This window comes from Trachypithecus francoisi, unplaced genomic scaffold (genome assembly GCF_009764315.1).
Source record: "Trachypithecus francoisi isolate TF-2019V2 unplaced genomic scaffold, Tfra_2.0 Lachesis_group11, whole genome shotgun sequence".
NCBI lineage: Eukaryota > Metazoa > Chordata > Mammalia > Primates > Cercopithecidae > Trachypithecus > Trachypithecus francoisi.
The window spans coordinates 64499022-64526069 of record NW_022681456.1 but is presented as its reverse complement, the minus strand read 5'-3'; the positions used below and the strand labels follow the sequence as shown (position 1 = coordinate 64526069).

The following is a 27048-nucleotide window of genomic DNA, read 5'->3' as shown; positions in this document are numbered from 1 at the left end:
AGCCTCCCAAAGTGCTGGGATTACAGACGTGAGCCTCCGTGCCTGGCCACTGTGATTTCTTATGCTACGTTTAAGTTTCGAACTCCCTTTCCTATCCAGAGGTCATATATTCACCTATGCATTACTTTAGCTAAACATTTTTAGAAAATTTAAATTTTAACATTTTATCCATCTAGAATTTATTTTATTACATTTTTAGCCAATTTGTGGATAATTCAAATACAGTAGGAATATCACCGGGTGTGGTGGTGCATGCCTGTAATCCCAGCTACTTGGGAGGCTGAGGCAGGAGAATCGCTTGCACCTGGGAGGTGGAGGTTGCGGTGAGCCAAGATCACACCACTGCACTCCAGCCTGAGCTACAGAGTGACACTCTGGCTTAAAAAAAAATAAAAAATAAAAAAACAAAAAACTTAGGGGAGTGTGGTGGCATGCACCTGTCGTCCCAGCTACTTAGGAAGCTGAGGCCAGGAGTTTAAATGGCCCTCAGATCTGTCTTCTTATTCTTTATAGTCCCATCGTTACCACCCCAGTTGAGGTCACTGTTATTCTGCCAGCTTTCACCTAGGTTGCTGCCAGGGCCTCCTAACTCTTGGTCTTCAATCCCTTATATACAGTACAGCCGGAATGACCTTGTGTAACACAAAACTGGTCATGCTACTCCCTGCATACAGCGTTCCAATGACCTTCCCATTTCCTCAAGATGTTTGGTGAGGTTTACCATTGTATCAGTTTATTTATATCTTTGTCTCTTGCCATTCATCTTCCTCATCCTCAGCTCTACTCTGGCAGCCCTAAGGCTTAGCCTGTTGATCATGTCATGCCCTCCTTCCTTTCCAGATACATGTTGTTCTTCGCTTCTGTCCTCACCCACTGTATCTTGGATGACTAACTGATCCATCCTGTAGGTTTTGCTAAGGTGTTACAGCCTCCAAAAAAAAAAAAACCTTTTGATCTTCCTTGAGTCCCAGAGCAGGAGCTTCTCCTAGATGATGCTGTACTCTCCTTTACTTCCCCAACCATAGCACTAATTATGCAGAATAGCCATTTCTAACTACTTTCCTACTTGATTCTCTCCTAGGTTATAAGCCATGTGAAAGAAAGTTTTGTTTCGTTTCTGAGTCCTTAGCACCTCACACATAGTAGATTTCTGTAAATTTTTATTATTTTTAATTTTTATTGATACGTCATAGGCATATATATTTTGGGAGTACCTGCGATAATGTAATACATTCATATAATTTGTAAAGTTCGAACCAGTATAACTGGGATAGCCATCACCTTATATATTTGTCTTTTCTTTATGTTTGAAACATTCAAATTATTATCTTCTAGCTATTTTGAAATACACAGTAGATTGTTGTAAACTATAGTCACCCTTCTGATCTATCAAACTCTAGGTCTTATTTATTCTGTTAAACTGTATATTTATACCCATTAATCAACCTCTCTTCATCCTTGCCTTCCCCTCTACCCTACCTGGCCTCTGAAAACTACCAATCTACTCTCTATCTTCATAAAATCTACTTTGTAAGTTCTCACATATGAGTGAGAATATGTGATATTTGTCTTTCTGTGCTTGGCTTATGACACGTCAGATAATGACCTCCAGTTCCATCTATGTTGCTTCAAATGACAGGGTTTAATTTTTATTGCCAAATAATATTCCATCTTGTATATATACCACATTTTCTTTATCCATTCATCTGTTTATGGGCACTTAGGTTGATTTTATATTTTGGCTATTGTGACTAGTGTTGCAATAAACAGGGGAGTGCAGACGTATCTTCGATACATCGATTCCCTTTCTTTTGGATATATATCTAGTGGTGAAATTGGTGAATCATATGGCAGTTCTATTTTTCGTTTTTTAAGAAACTTCCAGGCCGGGCGTGGTGGCTCAAGCCTGTAATCCCAGCACTTTGGGAGGCCGAGACGGGTGGATCACGAGGTCAGGAGATCGAGACCATCCTGGCTAACACGGTGAAACCCCGTCTCTACTAAAAAATACAAAAAACTAGCCGGGCGAGATGGCGGGCGCCTGTAGTCCCAGCTACTCGGGAGGCTGAGGCAGGAGAATGGCGTAAACCCGGGAGGCGGAGCTTGCAGTGAGCCGAGATTGCGCCACTGCACTCCAGACTGGGCGACAGAGCGAGACTCCGTCTCAAAAAAAAAAAAAAGAAACTTCCTTACAGTTTTCCATAATAGCTGTACTAAGTGACATTCCCACCAACTATGTATGAGGGTTCCCCTTTCTCTGCATCCCTGCCAGCATCCATTATTCCCTGTCTTTCTGATAAAAGCCATTTTAACTGGGGTGAGATGAAATCTCATTGTGGTTTTGATTTGCATTTCTCTGATGATTAGTGATGTTGAACTTTTTTTTTTCATATGCCTGTTGGTCATTTGTATATCTTCTTTTAAGAAATGTCATGCAGCAAGCCAACATGGCACATGTATACCTATGTAACAAACCTGCACGTTGTGCACATGTACCCTAGAACTTAAAGTATAATAATAATAATAATATTATAATAATAATAAGAAGAAGAAGAAGAAATGTCTATTCAGATCTTTTGCCCATTTAAAAATTGGATTATTTGGGGTTTTTTTACTGAATTGTTTGAGCTCCTTATATATTCTGGTTATTAATCCCTTGTAGATGGATATGTGAATTCAATAAAAATTTATCAACTATATAGCATATACCAGACACCATGCTAAACAATGGGAATACATAAGAAAATAAGAAAGACAAGATCACCTCCCTCACACAACTTATACTCTAGTGAAAGACACATACAACCAAACAAGTTAAACAATTACAGCTTGTACTGGGAAGAATATAAACAGTTGGCTGTGAAAGGGAATAATAGAGGGTCCTACTTAGATAAGATGACCAGGAAATTCTGCCTTGAGAAATTGACATTTTTATTTTTGTTTTTTGAGATGAAGTTTCACTCTTATTGCCCAGGCTGGAGTGCAGTGGTGCGATCTCGGCTCACTGCAACCTCTGCCTCCTGGGTTTAAGCGATTCTCCTGCCTCAGCCTCCTGAGTAGCTGGGATTACAGGCATACCCCACCACAACCAGCTAATTTTGTATTTTTAATAGAAACGGGGTTTTGCCATGTTGGTCAGGCTGGTCTCAAACTCCTGACCTCAGGTGACCCACCCTCCTCAGCCTCCCAAAGTCCTGGGATTACAGGCATGAGCCACAACACCCGGTGAGAAATTGACATTGAAGTTAAAAACTAAAGAATGAGAAGGGGCCAACCATTTGAAAAGCTGAAAGAAGAGCATTACAAACAGAAACAAGAGCAAGTGCAAAAATCCTGAAAGAGGAAAGAGGTTGGTATGTTATAGGAGCATCGATTGCAGAGGACATTTTTTTTGAGACAGAGTCTTGCTCGGTTGCCTAGGCTGGAGTGAAGTGGTGTGATCTCGGCTTACTGCAACCTCCTGTTCCAAAGTTCAAGTGATTCTCCTGCCTCCTGAGTAGCTGGGACCAGGTGTGCACCACCACACCTGAGTAATTATTTGTATTTTTAGTAGAGATGGGGTTTCACCACATTGGCCAGGCTAATTTCAAGCTCCTGGCCTTAAGTGATCCACCAATCCACCTCGGCCTCCCAAAGTGCTGGAATTACAAGCATGAGCCACCACACACAGCCTGCAGAGGACACTTTGACTGCAGAGTTGTGACTGACGAGATAAGATACATGGTGCAAAGTTGGAGACTTCAGGCAGGTGTTCCAATCATGTGGGGGTCTTTCTAGCCATAGCCAGGCACTTGGATTTGTTCTAAAAGGCTGGAAACACATGGAAGTGTTTTAAAGAGGAGAATGGCACGCTCCCATTACGTTTCAGGAGTTTACTCTGGTTATGTTGATAATGGAATGTAAGGAAGTTTCCGTAGAAGTGAAGGGACCAGTCGAAAGCCATCACAGTAAACCAGGAGAAGAAGAGCAATAATTTAAACTGGCACAGTCCCAAGTGAAGATGGGGAAAAGTGAATGAATTCAAGATACATTTGGGAGGTGGAACCCCATTTGGACTGGCTGGTGAACTGACAATGAAGGTTAAGGGGAAGGGAAAGGATTTTAACTCCCAGACTTCTGACTTCGGTAACTGAGTGAATAACGTTGCCATTTATAAGATACAAATAATGGGGGAAATAGCTTGGAAGGGCACAGGAAAATCAAAGATTCTATTTTGACTATGCTAAATTTGAAACGTGTGTGACACAACAAAGTAGAGATGTCAGATAAGCAGTTTGAATACAGTAATCTGGGGCTTAGATGAAAGGTCTAGTCTTGACATATACATGTAGATGTTATCGGCATGAAGCATTAAAAAGTGGATAAGATCCCTAAAGAACAGAGTAAATGCAGAGAAGATAGAACAATAGTCAGAAACCAAGATCGAGACTCTGGGAGTGCTCATCGTTACTATGGCATTGCTTCTCCGAGGCTGCCTCACTAACTGAACTAGGGAAATATATGTATGCATATACATATGTACATAGGTATGTTCACGTATAAATTTATATGCATATACGCATACATGCATCTACATCTATGTTAATTAATTTAATTAATTTTTGGGATGGAGTCTTGCTTCTTTGCCCAGGCTGGAGTACAATGGTGCAATCTCAGCTCACTGCAACCTCCGCCTCCCAGATTCAAGTGATTCTCCTGTCTCAGCCTCCTGAGTAGCTGGGATTACAGAAGCATGCCACCGTGTCCTGCTAATTTTTGTATTTTTAGTAGAGATGAGGTTTCACCATGTTGGCCAGGCTGGTCTTGAACTCCTGACCTCAAGTGTTCCGCCCACCTGGGCCTCCCAAAGTGCTGAGATTACAGGTGTGAGCCACCGCACCTGGCCCTATGTTTATTCTTTATATCTGTCTTTATATATTGAAAACCATAAGTTCACACTGATAGGTTCAATTCTAATCCATTGCCACAGGGCTTATTCTAGCTTTCCTCTTCCATGTTTGTACCTCTTTTCTCTGACAGTGAGCAACTTGACTGTCATTATCCTTAATATTCCACTAATTTGCTCAATCTCCCTGCACGTTGCCAATTTCCTGATACCTTTAGGCTGCTACCTTGCTAGAACACTCTTCCGAGGCAGGCCTGGCCCCCATGAGGCTGCCTTCTGGTGAGAAAGGGAGGAAAGCTCACTTTCCTTATTTAGGTTCTGCACATTAAGTATACTCTTCGGCATTTTATTTGTTTTGTTGCTATTTTGAATAAGCATTTCTTTTTCACTGTATGTTCTGTTCATTGCTTGTATTTGAAAAGACTACAATGTATAGTTTCATTTTTTCATATTTGCATATTTGAAGTGAAAAAAGTTTGTATGTCATTACTCATTGGTCATTAGTAATATTGAACATTTTCAAGTGTTTATTAGCCATTTTAATTTATGTTTCCATGAATTTTCTGAATCCTTTGTTTTTTCTATGGAAATCTTTTATTACTTTTTTTTTGAGACGGAGTCTCACTCTGTGGCCCGGGCTGGAGTGCAGTGGCCGGATCTCAGCTCACGGCAAGCTCCGCCTCCCGGGTTCACGCCATTCTCCTGCCTCAGCCTCCCGAGTAGCTGGGACTACAGGCACCCGCCACCACCTCGCCCGGCTAGTTTTTTGTATTTTTTTAGTAGAGACGGGGTTTCACCATGTTAGCCAGGATGGTCTCGATCTCCTGACCTCCCGATCCACCCGCCTCGGCCTCCCAAAGTGCTGGGATTACAGGCTTTTATTACTTTTTTAAAAAAATCAACTTTCTTGAGTTCTTTATTTTTATTATTATTGTTATTTTTTGAGAAAGGGTCTTACTCTATCACCTGGGCTGGAGTGCAGTGGTGTGATCTCGGCTCACTGCAGCCTCCACCTCCAGAGCTCAAGTGATCCTCCCAACTCAGCCTCACAAGTAGCTGAGCCTACAGGCATGCACCACCATGTCTGGCTAATTTTTAAATTTTTGTTTACAGATGGGTTTTCACCGTGTTGTCCAGGCTAGTCTCAGACTCCTGAGCTCAAGCAGTCTGCCTGCCTCAGCCTCCCAAAGTGCTGGGATTACAGGCATGAGCCACCAAGCCCAGCCTTGAATTCTTTATAAATTCAGGATAATTGTTTGTTGCATATGTTTTCCAAGTTGACTGTTTTCATTTTTATTTTTTTTTAATTTGCAGAATTTTAATTTTTCATATGGTCAAATGTGTCGATATTTTTCTTTGTGATTTGTTTCTTTTTTTTTTTCTTTTGAGACAGAGTTTCTCTTAGCCCAGGCTGGAATGCAATGGCATGATCTCAGCTCACTGCAACCTCTGCCTCCTGGGTTCAAGTGATTCTTCTGCCTCAGCTTCCCGAGTAGCTAGGACTACAGGTGCTCGCCACCATGCCCAGCTAATATTTTGTATTTTTAGTAGAGATGGGGTTTCACCATGTTGGCCAGGATGGTCTCATCTCTTGACCTTGTGATCCGCCCGCCTCAGCCTCCCAAAGTGCTGGGATTACAGACGTGAGCCTCCGTGCCTGGCCACTGTGATTTCTTATACTATGTTTAAGTTTCGAACTCCCTTTCCTATCCAGAGGTCATATATTCACCTATGCATTACCTTAGCTAAACTAAATTTTAACATTTTATCCATCTAGAATTTATTTTATTACGTTTTGTGGATAATTCGAATACAGTAGGAATATTAATCTTTTACCTGTCACAGTTGACACAGCTTTTCATTTGCCATTTTAACCTATCTCATTTTGATTTATCCCCCTCCTTGCTTTTAAGCTTAGAATGACTTCCCCTATCCAGAGACTTAATAAACATACACTTACCCTTTCTTTTTTCTCTTTATTTTTCCTCTCCTCTTTTTCTCCTCCTCCTTCTTTTTCTTTAGCATGTGCCTCAAGGCCAGCTATAAATAAAACAGAACCACTAACCTAGTCCCAAATCACTTTGATCTCTTGGGGGTCTTACAGACCAAGAAATACATGGGATTGACGTGGGTTTTTCTAACACACACTCCCCTCCCTTTCCCTCCTACATAAAAAGCAGTCCAGTGTTGAACTTCCCAATAAGTGTATGTATATCTGACAATTCATAAACTGCTGAAGTGAAAGGTGGCCTTTAGATATTCCGTATATAAATTTAGCCATTTATACAGAGGGAATGAAAAAAAAAAGTGGCCTGATTCTGATCAGATGCTGCTTGTTTCTCCTTACACCACGGGGTTCTGTTCTATGTCATTTCCTTTGAAGTCAGTGGGAGCTCTGTGCAGGACGGCAACACGAACACCGGCCTCCATACATGAAGGTGAGAACTGCCATTACGATAAACTATTCAGCAGTGTGGTGGAGGGAGCATTGGTTTAACACACTTGGTGGCTACCCTGCAGATCCCACTGTCTGTGAGAGCTTTGTTCGACTGGAGCAAACAAGCATTTTTTGAATCTTGACTTACAAGGGCTCATTCAGCAGAGCATCCCCTGTTATGAGAGGAGGCACAGTGCTGGACGGACATTGCAGTTTTTAGCCAGCACACTGAGGACATTTCTCTCATTCTCTCCATCTGTAAAGAGTCTGTTTTCAAGACCCCCAAAATGGTTTTCTATAGATTAGAGAGGAGTATAAATATTTTACATGTTTGTACCCAATTACACAAAAAGGAAGGCAAAGTGCAATTGTATAAAAGTAGGTAGGCCTTTTCAAGATGGAAAGAAAGAATTCTTTGAAAATTTTAGTTGAAGGGGTTATTTGATGAAAAGCAGAGCTCATAAAAGAAACAATGAAAAAAACTTTGACATGGAGAAGGTATTGAAAATGAAGAATCATGTATATTTGCTTTCTATCTCAGGATCATTATTTTGTTCACTGGTCAACAGAGTCTTTCTCTGTCCACCCTTTGTCACAATGGCTTACATGCCATTTATTAGAAACCTAAATCAAACGATGCTTTCAGGTTATTAGTTGACAAACATCTGAATGAGTAGAAGTTAAAGAGCAAATTGCCCAAGGTGATTTTTTTCCCTACCCATCCCATCACCAGACTTTGTAGTAGCGGTGCAACCCTCCTGATTCCTTCATCACATCATTCTGCTCCTGTTTCTAGGCCTTGACTTGAGCTGTAGCATATACTCAGCTTCAAGGCCCCTCACTTACAAGCACCCCTCCGAGGGCAGTACACTAGTGTTTTGTCTTTGTAATTTGTCCTATTGGATAGCAACTTACAGTTTTGAATGCTTTTTCAGGAAATATGTAACCATCTCTGTATATAGAATACTTTTTCTTTCCACAGGCCACCAAGTGGTTAACATATAGACGGTATTTAAATCCTTGGGACTGGATGAGATTACCAAGGGAGGAAATGTAGATGAAGGAGAAGAGAAAGGGCTGAGTTCTGGAGCACTACAAATTTAAGAGACTGGAGAGAAGAGGAGAAACCCAGAAAATCGACCTTGGAGATCACTTCATAATACTACACTGGGAGCAGTATCATTCTTTGAAACAATAATTATAATGTAATATAATAGTTATAAACTATTCCAGTGTGTGAACATGCCCTTTATTTAAACATTTCTCTACCAGTAGCTTCTTAACTGTTCTTCCTACTCTCAGTTTATCCTTACTCCAATCCATTGTAAATACTGCTTATGTTAACCTCGGATTAATCTTAGTTATTTATGCCTGGAGGAAAAATGGAAAAATTGGACATATATTGCATTTATATAATGAAATACAATGCAGTTCGTTAAAAATCATGTTGAAAAAAGTACTCACAACATAAGGTTGAATAAATAAAACATAATCCCAGTCTACACACACACAAATATATGACCAGAAATAAAATGCTATACATTTATCCATCAAAGTTTAATATATTTATGGATGATGGATTTCCAGGTAATTTTTATTTTTATTTTTTATTTTACTAATATATATGTATGTATGTATGTATGTATTGAGACAAAGTCTTGCTCTGTCACCCAGGCTGGAGTGCAGTGTGCAATCTTGGCTCACTGCAACCTCTGTGTCCCAGGTTCAAGGGATTCTCCTGCCTCAGCCTCTGAGTAGCTGGGATTATAGATGCACGTCAATTTTTATTATATTTATGGTGGTTTCCTGTGTTTTGCAAATTTTCTTCATAAAAAAATAAAGATTTTTAGAAAGCATACTTTAATCACGTTGCTTCAGAGGAAACCAAGTTTGATTCTTTATGGCCTAAAAAGATAATGTCCAAATATTTTAATTTAGTAGTCAAGGCCCTTCAGAGTAGAGGCCCAACCTACTTACTCAAAGTTTTCTCCTACTTGGCACAAACCCTTTGTTGCAGTTAAAAGGATCTGCTCAAGGTCTGCTCGATGTGCTTGGTACTTGGCTGCATCTGTACTTTTTTAAATGCTGGGATCCTTTTCATGTCCCTTCTTTTCCTATAATTTCCAAAATCCTTTAAGACATGATTTAAGTTCTATCTCTTACCTGGTCCTAAGACCATGAGTGAGGGAAGAGGTCTCCAAAAATGAATGACTCTGTTATTCATTCAGTATTTACCACAAGATCCTTGGCATTATTACGGTTCTTTTTCTATAAGCCCATAACTTATCTCCCTAACTGGCACTTTTAAGCACTTAGAGGACTTGTTCTGTAACTTGGAGTTCTTGGTATTCCCCTGACCTCCTATGCATATTGAGTATGCAATAAACATTTGTAGAAGTTTAGATCCAGGGTTATTTCAAATAAATATAATTTTTGAAATTTGAAATAATTCTGGATCTCTCTTTCTCTATGCGTTCTATGTGCATTGAACTTGCTATAGGAATAACAGATTTTCAGCAGTTAATTTCCTATAAGGGAAAAATTTAAATAAACTTAATTATAAACTATTGCTTAAATATTTTTCCTGCACCAAAGGTCATTGGTTATTTTTACTTCAGGGAACGTTCTCTTTTTACTGTCTCCTGAAATACAACTGCAATACAATGTAGCTTTACTTTTCTTCTTTGTTCCCTGGTCCCAAATATAATCTCCACATGTGCTCTATCTTTGTAGGTGAAATACTTCCTGCCTCAGTGAAATCCAGCTCCCAGTGAATTTCTGTTGGTTTAGAGAGCAACTTGAGGATTTTGCATTTGGCACCATTCAATTTCCTTGGCATCTCTCCATAGTCACCATTTAGAAAGCTCCTGGTCGGTAGGATTTCTCTCCATCATACACTCTGTAGAGATTAAAAAAGGATTGTATTACATGGGCTTGGAAATGTGATGGAAAATGAAATTTGCTTTAGCAAAAATGGAAGCTTTTGAAACTCAGGTTGTTCTAACAGGACCCTTAGACAGAAATAGTTTTTAGGGGAGCAAAATGACAGATATGGTTTAAGTTCCTTATTTACATTGTCACTAAGTAAATATCATGATGTGTAAAATCGCTCACTCAAATAAAGCCATTTGCAAAACAGTATGATTACATTTATGTATTTAAAAATATTGGTGCATACATACATATAAAGCAAGCTTGGATTAAGATCTTAAGAAAGATTGTGGCCGGGCGCGGTGGCTCAAGCCTGTAATCCCAGCACTTTGGGAGGCCGAGACGGGCAGATCACGAGGTCAGGAGATCGAGACCATCCTGGCTAACACGGTGAAACCCCGTCTCTACTAAAAAAAAAAAAATACAAAAAACTAGCCGGGCAAGGTGGCGGGCGCCTGTAGTCCCAGCTACTCGGGAGGCTGAGGCAGGAGAATGGCGTGAACCCGGGAGGCGGAGCTTGCAGTGAGCTGAGATCCGGCCACTGCACTCCAGCCCGGGCGACAGAGCGAGACTCCGTCTCAAAAAAAAAAAAAAAAAAAAAAAAAAAAAGAAAGATTGTGGCTGGGTACAATGGCTCGTGCCTGTAATCCCAGCACTTTGGGAGGTTAAGGCAGGTGGATCACCTGAGGCCAGGAGTTTGAGACCAGACTAGCCAATGTGGCGAAACCCCGTCTCTACTAAAAATACAAAAACAAAAACAAAAACAAAAAAACCCCATCTCTACTAAAACTACAAAAAATATATATATATATTAGCCAGGTGTGGTGGCAGGCACCTGTAATTCCAGCTACTCGAGAGGCTGAGGCAGGAGATTTGCTTGAACCTGGGAGGGGGAGGTTGCAGTGAACTAAGATCACGCCATTGCACTCCAGCCTGGGAGACGAGAGTGAGACTTCATCTCAAAAAAAAAAAAAAAAAAAGAAAGAAAGAAAAAAGAAAAATCGTAAGCACTAAAGAGCTTATGATCCATAGTAAATAGTATTTTACTGTTTAAGAATTAAAACCATGTTAAAATTAAATAGTATAAGGAAGTCCCAATAAGCTCTGATTTTTTTTATATCTATGCATTTGTAAAAAGACAAATTGGCCGGGCGCGGTGGCTCAAGCCTGTAATCCCAGCACTTTGGGAGGCCGAGACGGGCGGATCACGAGGTCAGGAGATCGAGACCATCCTGGCAAACACGGTGAAACCCCGTCTCTACTAAAAATACAAAAACTAGCCGGGCGAGGTGGCAGGCGCCTGTAGTCCCAGCTACTCGGGAGGCTGAGGCAGGAGAATGGCGTAAACCTGGGAGACGGAGCTTGCAGTGAGCTGAGATCCGGCCACTGCACTCCAGTCCGGCGACAGAGCGAGACTCTGCCTCAAAAAAAAAAAAAAAAAAAAAAAAAAGACAAATTTCTTTTTTTTTTTGACATGTGTATAAGATCTTTATTATCAAAAGTTTCTCTAAGAATTTCACTTTGGTAATTTTTTTTTCATATCACATTGAAATTTTAACCACATTTTCCTCTATTTTGTGAATTACTTAATAATGATTGAAAAACACAAAATTATTTAATTGTTGTTTTTGGTGAGGCCAGGCACAGTGGCACATGCCTGTAAGTCCAGCTACCTAGGGAGGCTGAGGCAGGAGGATTGCTTGAGCCCAGCAGTTTGAGATCAGCCCAGGCAACATTGTGAAACTCCATCTTTGGGGTGCTTTAAGCACATACTTTCGTGTTTCCACTGGGTTTTCTTTATATGAATATAAATGCACAAATAAATGCCTGGAAAGCAACACACCAAATCATTTATAGTGGTTACATCTGCAGAGAAGAATGGGCTGGGGAATGGGGAACATTAGTGATGAAGAGGTACTTTTAAATTTTACTCATTTTTTTCCTAATCATCTATAATAATAATGTAGTCATTTATTACATGCACAATGATTATAAGGAATAAAAATAGCTGGGCATGGTGGCTCATGCCTGTAGTCCCAACACTTTGGGAGGCTAACCAGGGAAGATCACTTGAGCCTAGGACCAGCCTGGGCAACATGGCAAAACTGTATCTCTACAAAAAGTATAAAAATTAGCTGGGCATGGTGGGGCATGCCTGTAGTGCCAGCTACTCAGGAGGCTGAGGTGGGAGGATCGCTTGAGCTCAGATGATCAAGGCTGCAGTGATTGCGCCACTGCACATCAGCCTGGGTGACAGAGCAAGAACATGTCTCCAAAAAAAAAAGAAAAGAAAAAGAAAGGATAAACAGACTGGAAAATGAAAATGAAATGTCTCACCTTTCCTTTTGATATCAAAGTTCAATATTAAAGAGCTTATATTTGATGAATATTAACATGGGAACCTAGAGGGCAGTGCCAATTATGCTCCAAGTTGAATGGATTGACTTACTATCCAATGACATGGCTAGACTGCTGCCCAATATTTTTTTTTTTTCAGCTATTGCTGCAAGTCATCAACGCTAATGTTCACTGAGCCCTTATAGTCTACCAGCCACCAGTTCAGAGTTCTACATGTATTAATTTGTTGAACTCTCACAAAAATCCTGTGAGGTGGGTATTATTATTATTGTAATTTTTATAGTGAAGAGATAGAGGTTGGAGATTAGCTGTCTTATATGAGCTGGGTCACACAGCCAGCAAGTGATGAAACTGAGATGCGTCACTGGCAGTCTGACTTCAGATTCTGCATAGGAAAGAGGAGGGGATAGAGCTAATCTGTGGTTTAAGATTGTTACTTGATTTAATAGTTGGTATATATACTTTTGTCTAATTGGGAGGTGACTAAAGGCATCTGGGTCTGGTTGATGTGTTGGTTGAAAATTACTATTATTATGAGGATGGTTATTATAGTATTTAGTAATTATGCAGTGCTTTATACTTCAAAGAGCTATGCTGTATAATCATTTATTAGCTATGTCTCACAACATCTCTAAGATATAAAGATGCATTTATCATGCATATTTTGCAGAAATAGAAGCTGAGGAAAGGTAAGATGGCCAGTGTTTTGATAAAAAAAGGAGTAAGAGTAGATGGCAACTTCTTAAATTCCTGATACTACATAATTCAATGTGGACAACAGAAATTTAATTAATTTAAGCCTTTTAAAGGAAAGTGTCAGTTTCAATACCTTTTCGTGATATTTAGTTAAAAATTAAATGTAAAATACACCAAAGGTTGGTGATCATTCCCTTTTAAGTTCTCTATTTTTGAGCTGTCTCTGCATTTGTATCAATGTGACATTTTCGCTCAAATTCACCCTTGACATCTCCCATTTCTCCACGCAAGCACAATTTGACTAGAGATATTGGTTTTCAATGTCAATATTATATAGCTTCAAATTTATTCTGTTGTTTGTGAAACCACATGCATAGGATTCATTATGATAACTTTCAATAGAAACAAACTTCTTGCAAGAACTATATGGGAATTAAAAGAAGTTTTAGACATCTGGCAGTTTGTCCATTTCAAAAATGAAGATTATAAACATGTCAATATGACTTGGGGAGGGAGGGGGAAAAGGATCTATGTGGGTTTATTATAGTGACCTATAAAAGGCCGGAAAGAGATTTATGCATTCTTCTATAAATCTGGTTGTCTCTTTCAGTTGGGAGGCAGTCATGGCCATGACACATGGAAAAGGATCAATAAATATTAGTTTAGGGCCGGGTGCGGTGGCTCAAGCCTGTAATCCCAGCACTTTGGGAGGCCGAGACGGGTGGATCACGAGGTCAGGAGATCGAGACCATCCTGGCTAACACGGTGAAACCCCGTCTCTACTAAAAAATACAAAAGCTAGCTGGGCGAGGTGGCGGGTGCCTGTAGTCCCAGCTACTCGGGAGGCTGAGGCAGGAGAATGGCGTGAACCCAGGAGGCAGAGCTTGCCATGAGCTGAGATCCGGCCACTGCACTCCAGCCTGGGCGACACAGCGAGACTCCGTCTCAAAAATAAATAAATAAATAAATAAATAAATATTAGTTTAGTGGTTATGAGTGTGTCTCTGGGGACAGACTGCCTGGATTCTAATCCTGACCTCATCATTTGCTAGCTACCTGAACTAGCTTTGCTTGCGTCTCCATCCAGGAAAAAATAAATTAAAAAAGAAAAAAAAGAATTATACCCTATAGGGCTGTTTGTCATCAAATCTATTTAAGTAATTGCTATTTTTCGTCTTTTGTCTTTCCAAGGCTGTTGACAAATAACATTAGCTACAACTCCATTAAAACGTGGTGGAAATGATATTTATAATTTGATGTCTGCACTTGCCTTGCCTGTTTAGAAATGGTACAACGTGGCCAGGCATGGTGGCTCACACCTGTAATCCCAGCACTTTGGGAGGCTGAGGCGGGCATATCACCTGAAGTCAGGAGTTAGAGACCAGCCTGGTCCAACATGGTGAAACCTGGTCTCTACTAAAAATACAAAAATTAGCCGGGCGTGGCGGTGGGCACCTGTAATCCCAGCTACTCGGGAGACTGAGGCAGGAGAATCACTTGAACCTGGGAGGCAGAGGTTGCAGTGAGCTGAGATCATGCTGCTGCACTCCAGGTTAGGCGATAGAATGAGACTCTGTCTCAAAAAAAAAAAAGGTACAGTGTGGTACCCCACAATTGCTATCCCAGTAAAACAATTTAAAATTACCTCAAGGCCAGGCGTGGTGGCTCACGCCTGTAATCCCAGCACTTTGGGAGGCTGAGGCGGGCTGATCACGAGGTCAGGAGATCGAGACCATCCTGGCTAACATGGTGAAACTCCGTCTCTACTAAAAATACAAAAAATTAGGCAGGCGTGGTGGCAGGCGCCTGTAGTCCCAGCTACTCAGGAGGCTGAGGCAGGAGAATGGGGTGAACTTGGGAGATGGAGCTTCCAGTGAGCCGAGATTGAGCCACTGCACTCCAGCCTGGGCAACAGAGTGAGACTCCATCTCAAAAAACAAAAAACAAAAACAAAATAAAATTACCTCAAAATACATTTAATAGTTATAAGCACATGTAAAATCTATAAGGCAAAATTCCATACTTGTTTCTTTAAAACATCCATATGATCCCATATATCAGTGGTCTATCATAAAGATATCACATGTGGGTAAGGCCAACTCATTGCACTATTTGAAGAGAGATGCTACCTCTGAGCTAAAGTCACTCATGCGTTGTGGATGCATGTCAGATGTCTGCCAGAGTGTTTACATTTTCAAGGGATGCCAGAAATTGGCATTTTTTTTACATGACATTTCTCAATTTTAAAATTTTGACTCAATTTATTTCTTGGTACAAAACTCTCTGGACCAAACAATACATTTGTCAAATCTTTGCCATAAATATTTACACTAATACATATATACCAGTTACACTGTGCTTTTATTCAAAGCAAATGTTTTTAAGGCATGAATAAAAGATGAGGAAGACAAAATATAAAAAGGTCTTCAGAAACTCACAAGTCTAGTGGGGAGATAGGCAACAATGTCACAGAAGAGAGTGAAAAGTGTCACAGTAGAGTATGGAAGTTAGAACATAAGCTGGGTGGTTAGGATCAGGTCTGCATTAAACCAACAAAAACAAAGAACCCCATTATTTCAAAGCTTGGCAAAGGGTGGACACCCAAGTAGATGGCTCTTTTGTTTAACAAAACACCTTAATGGATTTTGGGGGTAGGAGCTATGCATAGTCAGGGCCATAGCCTTGCACAGTTCCAGGGGGCATCATTTGTGTTTTTCACCTCTTGAGCATCATTCACGTTGTATTCTTTGTGAATAGTACCCCCTGGAATTGCACAACATGGTAATTGTGTCAGTAAAGGTGGCCTGGAGTCTTGCCTGAGATGAGGATTGAGAGTTAAATCCTTCTACATAATAAAGTAACAGGAATTTTAAGTCTTTCCTAGTGGGTAGAGGCAGGCGGGTAGAGGGATGCCTGGAATGGACAGAAGAAAAGGGTTAGGAGAAAAGACATCTCTAAGATGAGGATGGGCCAGCAATTTGGCAACAACCTGGAGCCAAAAGAGCCTGGTGAGAGATTCCTTGTAATTTTTACAAGAGATGCATACAATCCTCTGTCATCTTCTTTTACCTCCAGGAGACACTGGTATATGAAGTCAAACAACTTTTTCTTTGGCACTCTTCTTTATGAATCAGGAGATAATTGGGAAAGACTTCACCGTCCAGGATCACACAGCAACACTTGCCTATACATACAATGCCTTAATAACTTGCCTTTTTACTGTTTTTCTTTAAAAAGCTCAAAGTGCTTACACTTTCATTTCCTCATTTGTTCTGACATTCCAGTGTGGGCGGGGCAGATTTATGATAACATTATTTATAGATGAAGAAATCGAAATAGAGATTAAATCTCTTACTCAATGTTGCATAGCTGGGGCGGTGGAGCCCACACTGGAATTTGGTTCTCCAGGCTCTAGTCATGAAGTGGAAAGAACATGAGTTTTGGAATTAGAGGGATCTTTGCACAATCCTGATTCTGCCCCTTAACAAGAATGTGGCCTTAATTACTTCACCTAAGTCTCAGTTATCCACATCTCTAAAATTAAGACCATAAAACCTCATAGCAATGTAGTGAAGATTAATTTAGAAAACACGTGTAAAGCCTTGGCATAGAGTAATTCTCAAATAAGATTAGTTCTACCCCCAAACCAGTATTATCTGGTTAAATTTCAGCACAAATTTAAAGTAATCAAAATGAATCCTCCATTATAGTATTTTTTTTCTAGCCTCATCTTTCACTGAGAGCAAAACATGAATAAAAATGCTTCAGTAGGTCATTTAATGCAACGGGAAGAAATTTTGCTCTAGTAAGAGTTATCCCTGTTGGCAAAAATTAGAAAAAAAGAGGAATATGTGGAAGACAAGATATTAGTTCTTAATATCTTAGTTCTTAATATCTTATGCAGTGGTTCTTAAACTTGTCAGTATATCAGAATCCCCTGGAAGACCTGTTAAAACACAGATTGCTGGGTCCCACCCCAGAGCTTCTGATTCATTAGATCTGGGGCAGGTCCAGTAATGTGCATCTGTAACAAGTTCACAGATGATGTTGAGACGCTTAGTCCAGGGACTTTAGGGGTGGGGCCCAGCAATCTGTTTTAACAAGCCCTTCAGGTGGTTCCGATGAACTCTCAAATTTAAGAACCACTGGGATAGTGGTGAAAGGCATCTGAGAATATGGTCTGCAAACTCAAATCCAGGCGGCTCCATTTACCAGTTAGATGACCAGATTAAATGACTAACCTCTAGCACCTCTGCATGCCACACAGAGCCTGATAATGTCTGTGATTCAGGATTCCTCTCACTATCCCTTTAGGCCTTGAGTAAAAAGAGATGTCGGTCAGTCCTGCCAACCTACGCTGTTTTTTACTTCTTCACACTCTGAGGCACAAAAGGTTGCTTGAATTTGAGTGTTACAGAAATATTTGCGAACACTTCTGCGATCACTAAAATAAAATAAATAAGACAGCCCTGTAAATAAAGCCAAGAGCAATGGCATTGTTTGCATCTTAAATTTGTAGTAATGGGTTTTCACCTTTTTTCATTTCCCCTGCCTTTCATAGTAGAAAATTTTTTCATAGTAGAAAAATTGTAAAATCTCCTCCCCCCCACCGCCGTTTCAAGACATGTTAGTACATTTGTTTTGCAGATAGTATGCATGCTAAGAGGCTTTTTTTTTTCTTTCCCTGCATCCCAGATACAGAACCTGCCTCAGTTATCTGGTGCCTTTCTCATTTTGTGGCTGAGGAATCCTTCCCTCCTCCTCTCCGTCCCTTTTCCCTGTCTGATATGTAACTCTGTGGGACCTCATGCTATCACTGCACGGAGTTTCCCAAGCACCTGTATTTTCCCGTTGTAAAAACCTCTACTCTTTCTTATTTCCTTAACTAACCTTTTCTATTGCCTATTGCTGATGAGGTATAAGAATCGTTGACTTTTATCCAGTGCCAGGCACTCTGAAATGTTTATCGTGCATTATCATTTTGGATTCCTACAATACAGAGATGATTTTATAACTTGCCAGGGTGAAAAAATAAAAGCAAATAAAAGGAGACAAGCGAAAAGACTCCAGATCTCCACCCCAACCCCTCAACCCCAGCTCTAGCCTCTGTTGAAGTCGCCAGTGATGACAAAATTTAGGAATATAGTTTGAGTCCTGTCTTTAAATAATTTAAAAATCTTGTTATGGGTAGGTGAGATTTATACACACATGAAGTAAAATAAAATCAAGCAGCCAACGTTTGTGATACTGGATTTGGTATCTTTGACCGTTTTTCTCCCCTGCAAGATGTAGATAACAGCACCAACCCCAAGGAGTTTGGGGATGATTAAATAAGTCAATGCACCCGAAGGGACTTAATACAGTGCCTACCACGTAGTAAGCGTTCAATAAATGTTAACTATTATCATTATTTTTTAAAGGAGGCAGACTGGAGCGTAGAGTACACTGAAGGGAGTCGGGAGGCCGGGTGTATGCGCTGGATTCTTGCACCTAAATTCTCAGAGCCTCGGTTTCCTTATTTGTAAAATTAGGTGGCCGGAGTAAAATAACTCGAACAGCAATTAAAGCAAAGGGTGCAGCAGCAGCCGGGGAACCGAGGAGGCGCGGGGCGTAAAGGGTTAGCTAGGAGCCCAAAGGCTGGTTTCTGGGCGCCCGGCGAGAGAGTCCCCGCCCCGCCTGGAGGCCCTGGCAGCTCCGGGCTGAGAGCAGTTCCGGTGCCAAAACCCTTCCCTCCCCCGCTCCCCCGGAAGTGCTTTTCCAGGATTCGGGCCGGAGAGAGGCCTTGTAGGCACAGCGGCTGAGACTCGATCTGCTCCAAGTAGGGGCTCCAGCCCGGGTCGGAGTCTGGGGGTTCGCGCCCAGCGACCCGCGCTCTGCTCCCTCTCAGCACCTGGGCCGACGGTGAGTGGCTAGGGAAACGGACTGGGACGACCGCGGGCCCGCGTCAGGGCTGGCGTTTTCGTGCCCCTGCTGCTCGCTTCGGGATCCGGGCTGAGGGCTCGGCTGCCGGCGTCCGGGGAAGGGGGTTGTCGACCGCCGCGGAGTACTCCGAGCCAGCGGGACGGGAAGAAGAGGGCTGTGGGTCCATGGGGTGGGCGGGGCGGAGCCAGTAAGGGGGTTCCCAGAGCTGTTGTTGCTGTTGGGACTCGAGAGTGGGGATGGGCTGGGCCTCCGTCCGTCCGACCCCCTCATGTGTGCTTCCCCAAACCTCGCCGCTCCCCAGTTTGGTATTCTGTGTCTGGCCTGGGGTAGTAGCTGGACATGAGACTCGATCTTGGGCTCCAATTCCCGACATTTCGCCTCCTCTGGGTCTGTCCCGGGCTCAGTAATTAACCCGGGTCCCCGGGGTGCCGTCTTTTCACTCCAGGGTGGGGCGCTGCCTCTAAATGCCAGGGATCTTTTGCAGGGCTTTTCATACAGATTTGCTTCAGGGTTGTCCGGGATCGATTTGGACTGGGCTCGGAAGCGGTTCTGGATACGTAGGTCGCTGTGGCACCAGCATGCTCTGTATCATCTTTACTCACTTGAAAGCTCACTGAAGCTGTTGTTGAAGTAAACTTAAAAAAAAAAAAAACAACTTGCTTAAGGAAAATCCGTAGTTTAGACAGCCCCCCCCCCCGCCTTTTTTTGCAGACATATTTAAAAAAATAAAGATGCTGTTCTCTTATCTACACTGTTAATTCTTTTGGCTATCTGATGTCACAGTTGTATGATGAATTCATTCAGAGGCTGTACGAATTGATTGCAAAGAGTTGGCCTATTATTATATCCTTTCTCCCAAAGTTTGTTTACCTTCATATTTGGAGCTGTCATTTTTCTTAAAGAAAAATTGCTCTTGGATTTTCTTGAGAGATTCCTTACACTGTTAAAATTGTTGCTGCAATGCAGAGTTTCACACAGGTGGGCAGAGATGTTTTGTTTAAACTTATTCCGTGAAGTGTTTACTTCGGATAAACTGAGGATTTCCTAGGGGAGAAAGTGATGTAGGTAGGTTTAGTGAACAGAATTTAGGTAATAAACTTTACTGCTGAAAGGTTTGTAGGAAATACGGATTTTCCACAATAAATGGTGATTTAAAAACTTTTTATAAAGGAATGCAGTTACTGCAGATTATTGCTATTAGCAGATGACCACTGTTTTTGCAGCGTAAAGTATACACAAATCACCTTCTTGAAACCAGTGACACTATCTGCACCTCTCATCTTGTGTGTAGATTAGGATTTATACTGTAATTTTTTGGGTACTTATGTCATTCTCTTTCCTCCCACCCCTGAAAGGGGAGGTGGTGTCATGAATCAGGAAAAATAGACCGAAGTGACAAGTTCAGTGAGCTTTCCTATGCAAAGGAAAATTTATTTCAAGGTTGTTGATTTTGAACAGGCAAAGAGTAGATGATTTTTAAAGTCCTTGGAAAAAATTGTGGAGAGATTAGCTGCACAACTTTTCTTTTTCCTTTTCTTTTTTCTTTTTCGAGACAGCCTCATTCTGCTGCCCAGGCTGCAGCGCAATGGCACCATCATAGCTCACTGCAGCCTTCAACTCCTGGACTCAAGCAATCCTTCTGTCTCAGACTCCTGAGTGGCTAGGGGCACCAACCACCACACCTGGCTAATTTTTTTTTTTTTTTTCGGTAGAGCCAAGGTTTCACTATGTTACCAGGCTGGTCTTGAACTCCTGGGCTCAAGTGACCCTCCCATCTCGGCCTTCCAAAGTGCTGGGGTTACAGTTGTGAGCCACCATGCCCAGCCTATTTGCACAACTTTTAAATTTAGATAGAAACTGTAGATTCAACATGTGAAGTACTTAATTATTTAGAGCATAAGATTGGAATATTGGAATTGAGAGAATCTGGAAAAATAGTTAAGTTAGATGTAGTTACAGATTTGCAGGTATGACAATGTGTTTTGAAGGGAAATATTTCAAGAGTTTTAAGAACAGAGAAAGGTGGGGAAAATCAGATACTGATTGTATTTTTATATTATACAAGTCAATTCAACAAATACTGAGCATTTGCTGTGCATCAAGCTATGTTAGGCAGTAAAGGAGCAAATAAAGATACAGGCATAACGGGTGAGTTTCATGTTTTGGTAATTTCTGAAATCATGAAGAGTTGAGTTGTATTCTTTAGGCATACTAAAATTTTTTTTAAATTGGGACTTTGGCGATGAGTGTTGAGTGCTTAATGGAAAGTGCTATACTAGGCATTTTAGGATATAAAGATTAAATTTTTGGTTTTTAGAAATTTGAAATCTAGAAGGGGATATGAGATTTGTGTAAAGATTTACAACATAAACATTTGTAAATACTTATATGGGTGGTTTAAGGTAAAGTTTGGAGTAAATTATACAAAAGAAGAAAGGGTTCATTTTTAGCTTGAGTAATGGAAATTTGTGGAGATAGCTCAGAAGCTACTATTTACTGAGCATTTACTGAACAGACTCAGTGCTAGTTGCTGTTTACAACATTTTCTTAGCTTCACAGCAATATGTAAGTAGCTTAATGATGAGGACAGTGAGGCTGAAATATGTTAAGTTACTTGCCTGGGCTATGTGGCTAACAAGTAACAGCCCCAATTTGAATCCAGATCTGTCTGGTGCCAAAACCTGTGTGTTTCTCCTGCATCATGTTGCTTCCCAATAAACTGGTAACCTGAGTTTAATGTTACAGAGAATAAGAGATTTTTCTAAGACAAAGATTTATGCATTGGGAGTAGGTGGGTGAAGAAGGCCTTTCAAATAAAGAGAATGATGTGAGCGGAAGTGTGGAGGTGGGAAAGTTCATTGTGTACTTGGAGAAAAGTTAGTGGACCAGATTACCTGGAATATACTGTTCATTTGGGGAATTAGAGATGAGGTTTGAATTTTAAGTTGGGGTGGGATTGTGGAGCATGTTTAAGTGCTGCTTTTAGAAGTTCGACATCTGGGGACAAAAGTTGGACATTTGGGAGGTAGTGAGAAGTTACTAAGGTTTAATAGAGTAGTGTGCAGAATGATTTGATGTGGAAAGCTGACTTTCAATATAGTATTAATACTGGGCAAGGGCAGTGGTAACGGAATTAGAGCACAGGCTCTGCAGGACCTCAATGTAGTAGGTGGGTGGCTGGGAGGAGGGGATTTTTGGAGCAGATTTGGAGGAGATGGAAGGTGAAGATTACACTTTCGTTTTTGAGACAGAGTCTCGCTCTATTGCCAGGCTGAAGTGCAGTGGTGTGATCTTGGCTCACTGCAACCTCCGCCTCCTGGGTTCAAGTGATTCTCCTGCCTCAGCCTCCCAAGTAGCTAGGACTACAGGTGCTCACCACCACGCCCGGCTAATTTTTGTATTTTTAGTAGAGATGGGGTTTCACCATGTTGGCCAGGATGGTCTCGATCTCTTGACCTTGTGATCCGCCCGCCTCAGCCTCCCAAAGTGCTGGGATTACAGGTGTGAGCCACCGCGCCCGGCCAAAGATTACACTTTTTAAGTGTCAGCAGTGTTGATGGTGGTACTCTTACTAGAAATATGGGCAAGGAGGTACATAATGAGATCAGTTTTGGATTTGTTGACTTTTTATATACTTGCCAAATGCTGGAAATGTCCAAAGGCTTTTAGAAATGTGGATTTGTGGTTCAGGAGAGAGGTCAGGACTAAGGCGTATGTTAAACATGGGTTTAGTGAATAATACAAATAGGTGTATTAGTTGAATCTGTGTAAGAAGATGAAAGTGCCGAGGGAGAATGTAGAGTGGACAGAAAAAAAAAAAAAAACACTTCTGTTTTAAATGGCATGTGTTTGAAACAGAAGGAAATACGCTAAATGATTTATTTTATGCAGTGGGTAAAGAATTTGGTAGTCTGTGTACTGCTTCTTCACACTGTAGGTTCATGTGGAGTAGAAAGAATCTGATCATTAAAAGTCCAATTGAGAAATACAGTTTTCTTGCCCTTGGTAGCAAGAATACTATGCTATCATTACCCTATTTCAGGGAGGACAAACTACTTCGGACTCATTTCATCCAGAGTGTCAGATTTGGTTACTTAAAAGCTATATTAGGTTGTTTCTTTTGGACATTTGTTTGGCAAGTGGTATGTGAGGAGTTGGAAGCAAATCTCTGATACAGTATTTCACTTATTTATGTGTATGCCATTGATTTTAGTTTCAATATGAAGAACCTCTGAATATTCAAAGTAATATTTATATCTCATTAAGGTTGTTAATATTGTTTTTTATAGAAAATGGCATTTAGGCCGGGCGCGGTGGCTCAAGCCTGTAATCCCAGCACTTTGGAAGGCCGAGACGGGCGGATCACGAGGTCAGGAGATCGAGACCATCCTGGCTAACACGGTGAAACCCCGTCTCTACTAAAAAATACAAAAAAAAAAACTAGCCGGGCGAGGTGGCGGGCGCCTGTAGTCCCAGCTACTCGGGAGGCTGAAGCAGGAGAATGGCGTAAACCCGGGAGGCGGAGCTTGCAGTGAGCTGAGATCCGGCCACTGCACTCCAGCCTGGGCGACAGAGCGAGACTCCGTCTCAAAAAAAAAAAAAGGAAAGAAAATGGCGTTTAATTACATATTTTTCTTCCAACTGTATTTTAGTTGAGTAGTTTTGGATTATAATGTTTGGATTATATTAGAGGGATAGAATAAGATACTTTTATCCATTATATAATAACACATATGAAAGTTACATATTTTATTTTGGAAACTTTAAGAACTGTAAATTTATAGAATTTCATGTGGTTTTCTGTTTAGGTATTTAAATAGGGGGAACTTGAGTATTAATGTGTGAAAGATTGTAATAGTTTGCGGAATGAGGCTCAGAGTTGTAACTTTTTGAGGGCAAGTTTATTATTTTTAGACTGAGTTACCATGGAAGTGTTTATTTCCTTCTTGACAATTAATACATTCCTTTTGTTTTTCAGGAATATGTTTTCCACTATATCACAGGCACTTGGGAATGTCGAAAGAGTCCTGTCTCAGTGTTGTTGGAGGCAGGGGGTTTTGTGTGTGCTTTGTCTGGGCTGTTTGGCTTAGTTTCAGTAAGCCTGGTATTAATGAGGCAAAGGTCAGGAGTTCCATTTAGCTTCGGTCTAAATGATGGCCAGGGAGTACACCCCTCACTCCCTTCAGCTGTCTTGGAAATTCCTTGGTTGTCATTGGTCACAAAGGTGACTAGATGAGGGTGGATCATTATACCATTGGAAGAATATTAGAGGAAACTTAGAATAATGGCTGGGACCTCTGACTCTAAAATTAGATAGACCCGTGTCAAAATCCTTGGTGTTCGACCTTGGGAGAATCCCTAAACTTCTCCAAGCTTACATTTCCTCATTATTGAATAGGTTAATATTTGGTTTGGGCATTACGTATCATCACTTTCCTTTTCTAAGTGGGAGCTAGCCACTTAAGCTTGTGGTTCCCAAAATGCTGGACTGTGGAGTGGTGTCAGTTCATGACAGAGTTTTCCTTTGAGTGAAAGGAGAATATAGTTAGCTTTCTTTAAAGCTAAATCTATTGATTTTTTTTTCTAAAATTGTCTTTTACCATTTTTGAGAGGCACTTAGTTCTTTTATGAAATAGTAGTGATGGGTAATTGGTAGTTTTTGTTTTTTAAAAGTCGTTGGCAGAATAAAAGTTGGCAATCCTATGCTGGTCACCCTCTCCTTCCTTGTGCCCCTTTTTAAAGATTATGGTTCTGTGAAATCCTAAAATCTTGGCTTAAACAGAATCTGAGGGATTGGAGGAGACTTTTCATCCACATATTTATGCATATTAAAGAAGGTTTGGGGTACATTCTGCCCTTGTGTTAGCCTACAGAGGCTGTATTGTGATTCTCGCCACCATTGAATTTGATTTTGTCAAGATTCACAGTCAATACTTACAACACATTTGAAGGAACAGTTCAGAATGTTTTCAGTTGAGTTCACACAAGTGGCTCCAAATTACTTGTTTAAGTCTGTGTTTCTCAACCAGAGCCTCAGGAGAAAACTGGTGAACTGTGGGCGCTGCCTGGGGGCGCTGCTTTAAGTTATTACTCTGTTGATTAGCCAACAAGATAAATAACTCGCCTTTGACATAGTGAAGCTGCAGAAATTGGCTTTCCATTTCACTTCTTCTGCAGGAAAGATAGAGCAAGAAAAGCCTTTTTATTAATATAGCAAGCAAACCTTGTACAAATATCAGTATTCAAAATGCTTTCTAGAGAAAGAATAGTGCAGCACTGTGCATAATGGGTTATGTAAGTGGAGCCACAGAAGTCTTCCTGGGGACACAAACCAATTATTAGCATAAGTGCTTATTGAAATTGCATCAGTTGTCTAGATGAGAAGCTTATTGACTCCCTGGTTCACTTGGGTGGGCAGGCGGGTGGGGCATGGGGGTGGGGCACTTAAGGTGCAAACCTAGCCTGTTAAATTAAGGCTTAACATTTGTTTCTTTTTGTTGGGTAATTTTAAAAGTTGGGAATGCTATAGAAATATTTAAATTTTTAAATTCTATTAGAATGCCTAAAGCAAAATGTTCAGGTTAAGTTGAAATAGCTTGGACCCTCTGTTAATTTTAAAGAAAACTGAGTTTGCTGCTTTAGATATTAAAATGATACGGGTTTATAGAGTTATGTTGTGTATCATTGTTTCTGGTAAATAAAAAATGTTTAATTCATTTATTTTAACAGTGTTTGAATTTTTCTCTTAAAGTACTTCCAATGGCAGAAATGTGGATGAATAGCACCCTCAGAAGTCTAGGAATGCAGCCCAAAGTGTGCCTACTGTAAACTGAAGTTTCTGAGGCCTGTAGGTTTTATATTTTAAAATTTATATAAATGTTGCGTTTTGCTATCTTACATGCGTGTAGACAGTATTTTAAAATACTCTCAACTAAAATTGATGCTCCTAAGAGAGAGTGCAGGATTCATCCTGTGGCTTTTTATATCCCTATGACATGACTTGTATCACTGGTTAGTAGTACTGTGATTAACTATTTAATAGTAGCCATTTATTCATTTATTTTTAAACCCTGTGTCTGATGGTTTTTGTTGGAACATAGGAAATGGTAAACAATTTCTGATACTTTCTATGTATTTTTTATAAATAGCAAGCTGTTTCAAATACTACTAAGCAGCTGTAGTTTCATAGAAATAAAATGCCTTTTAAGGGGGATTTAATCCATTTAAAATTTTTTTTCTGTGTAAGATTTTAAAATTATCAGTGTATTTCTATCTTAATAAAATATGGTAGTACTGTCTAATAGAGCTTTCTGAAATGATGGAAATGTTCTATGTCTGTGCTGTTCAATATGGTGGCCCATATATAGCTTCTGAGCACTTAAAATATATCTAGTGTTACAGGAGAACTGAATTTTTAATTGAATTTAATTTTAATTAATTTAAATGTGAATAGCCACATGTGGCTAGTGGCTACTGTATTAGTGCAGCTCTGTAAGGTTAGGAAGACGAGAGAAGAGACATCTTCATGCCACCTCTCACCTCACATGTAGGCAGATTAGGCACTCAGTAAGTATTTGTTGAATGAAATAATTCATCTTTTTATTGTTTGAATTTTGAAGACCAGTGTTTGTGAAGTATTCTAGATTTTGGGGGAGGAGCCATAGATTTTTGAATTTTTTTCTTCTGTATTGATTTTCAGAATTTACTTTTATTCTTACAAAGACATACATCATTGTGTGTGTCTGTGTGTGTGTGTGTGTGTAAAGAATTATATAATGAACTACCATGTATGACCAACCACTTTAAAAAACAGAACACT

At 40.5% G+C, this 27048-nt stretch overlaps 1 protein-coding gene across 5 annotated transcripts in view; it reads left to right on the top strand.

Annotated features, from left to right (window-relative positions):
* Positions 1 to 19041: 19041 nt before the first annotated feature.
* The window catches only part of FRS2 (fibroblast growth factor receptor substrate 2), a 111408-nt gene continuing 103401 nt past the window's right edge, over positions 19042 to 27048 (top strand). For all 5 annotated transcript variants that reach the window (XM_033221306.1, XM_033221309.1, XM_033221308.1 and 2 more), the window contains exon 1: positions 19042 to 19208. The gene's annotated coding sequence lies outside the window, so the exon portion shown is untranslated. The remainder of the gene's footprint in view (positions 19209 to 27048) is intronic.